This window comes from Nicotiana tabacum, chromosome 9, assembly GCF_000715075.1.
Source record: "Nicotiana tabacum cultivar K326 chromosome 9, ASM71507v2, whole genome shotgun sequence".
NCBI lineage: Eukaryota > Viridiplantae > Streptophyta > Magnoliopsida > Solanales > Solanaceae > Nicotiana > Nicotiana tabacum.
In genome coordinates, this window is record NC_134088.1 from 116,447,374 (window position 1) to 116,448,082 (window position 709).

At 38.5% G+C, this 709-nt stretch overlaps 1 non-coding gene across 1 annotated transcript; it reads left to right on the forward strand.

Annotated features, from left to right (window-relative positions):
• The first annotated feature begins 341 nt into the window (after positions 1-341).
• TRNAH-GUG (transfer RNA histidin (anticodon GUG)) lies at positions 342-413 on the forward strand. The gene has a single exon. It is a non-coding gene; the product is annotated as a tRNA-His (tRNA).
• Positions 414-709: the final 296 nt, after the last annotated feature.

Genomic DNA, 709 nt, shown 5'->3' on the forward strand with positions numbered 1-709 from the left:
CATATATATACAAAAGATATACTCCATAGTTTATTGGCTATTATTTTTTGGAGCGATTAAAATATACATTTCAGAGATGTGAGGTGGAGGTAGTGATGATCACCCTGGGGTATGCACTAGCGCCCTTGACAGGCAGTCCAGAACCCGCCAACGCTCGTGAAAACCCGTGTCATTTCCATAATTCTTGCTATTGCTCAGTTCTCTCACCAAGCCCTGCATTGTAAATTGATCAATTAGATCAGGAAATGGATACTTTGCATCAAAAGTATGGGCCTTAAGTTGTTACCTTTAAGTACTTCATATATTAGTTATTCAGTAAACTTGGATAACAAAACACGAAAGTGGCTGTAGTTTAGTGGTGAGAATTCCACGTTGTGGCCGTGGAGACCTGGGCTCGAATCCCAGCAGCCACAAAAAGTCTTTTTTATGAATTACTTTGTGGGTTGGGTTTCATTGCGCCATAAGTTTGAGCCTCATTAAGCAATACCAACCACTCTTTTTTCACTATGTATAATCTTATGTGAATTAGGTCCACGTTTTAACAGCACGTTCAAGCCAACTTTCAGCTCGTTCAACTTAATCTCGGTCAGCATAAGATGGTGTTGTTATGTTTGCATGCTGGGTTACAATTGGAAAAGACGATGTTAAGTGTTGGAGTGTGGTTTTGAAAATTAAAAATCAATCAAATTTGATTTGGTTTTAGTTTTAA